Genomic DNA, 1,008 nt, shown 5'->3' on the forward strand with positions numbered 1-1,008 from the left:
GACTCCAGAGATCGACATCGGAAGTTTCTCTATCTATGAACATAGAGTATTGCTTGAGAAATTCCGATGCGAGCTGTCGGAAACTTATGATAGAGTTTCGCTTAAGGCGCGTGAACCATTCGAGGGCTGCTCCTTCTAGATTCTCGACGAACAGGTGGCAGTAGCCCGCGTCTCTTTCGCCGTCCTTCAGCCTCGCTCTTCCCATCGTGATGTGGACAGCCTGAAGGTGTGCTCTCGGATCGGTCGTACCATCATACTTCGGTACTTTGATTTTTCCTGGATCGGATACCCTCATTTCTGAGATGTGAGTGGTGAAAGGGGTCTTCCGAGCCCCATCCAGCAGTCTGTCGTTCTCGGGGGCCGTGCAGGTATCGTGATGGATTTGGGATTTTACGGCTCTTACTTCAGCCGCAGTCTTGGTGATATAGTCGCGAAGATCGCGGATATCCGACATCTCGCCAGCAGATTTCCGTGCTTGTCGGCGTTTACTGCGAGTGAGCTCGGTTTGCTTTTTAGCCAGCTCTTCTTGTTTGTTCCAATAGAGGATTTCCTCCTCTTCTGTCATTGGTTTGTCGAACGGGGAGCTTTCCCGAGCGAATCGGCTTCTGGTCCTCCTTGGATATCTGTCGACGTCCTCATCAGTATCGTTGGAGACATCGCTAGGATCCAGGTCGACTTGCTCGACTCCGTTGTCCTCCGAAGCCTTCGCGGGAGGCGGAGGGCTTTCGGGGTTTCCCTTTTCGATAGGAGATTTCTCGCTAGGGTTTTGACCCGAAGGCCATTCCTGCGCGGCTCCAGGCCTGCCAGTGGGGTTGCGAAGTCGAGTCTTTTCCCGCGGACTTTAGTGGTTCCGCGGGGGCGGATTGCACGAGTCCTTGCCGTTAAAGTTTCAACTTGTTTGGTCAAGGTGCTCACGAGCTTATCCTGTTCTTCCGACCTTTTTTTGTAGGTGGCGAACATCTTTTTAAACTCCTCGAGCGCCGCGGCGTTGGCTGGTGCGTTGGCCGC

Source organism: Brassica oleracea, unplaced genomic scaffold, assembly GCF_000695525.1.
Source record: "Brassica oleracea var. oleracea cultivar TO1000 unplaced genomic scaffold, BOL UnpScaffold00816, whole genome shotgun sequence".
Taxonomy (NCBI): Eukaryota; Viridiplantae; Streptophyta; class Magnoliopsida; order Brassicales; family Brassicaceae; genus Brassica; species Brassica oleracea.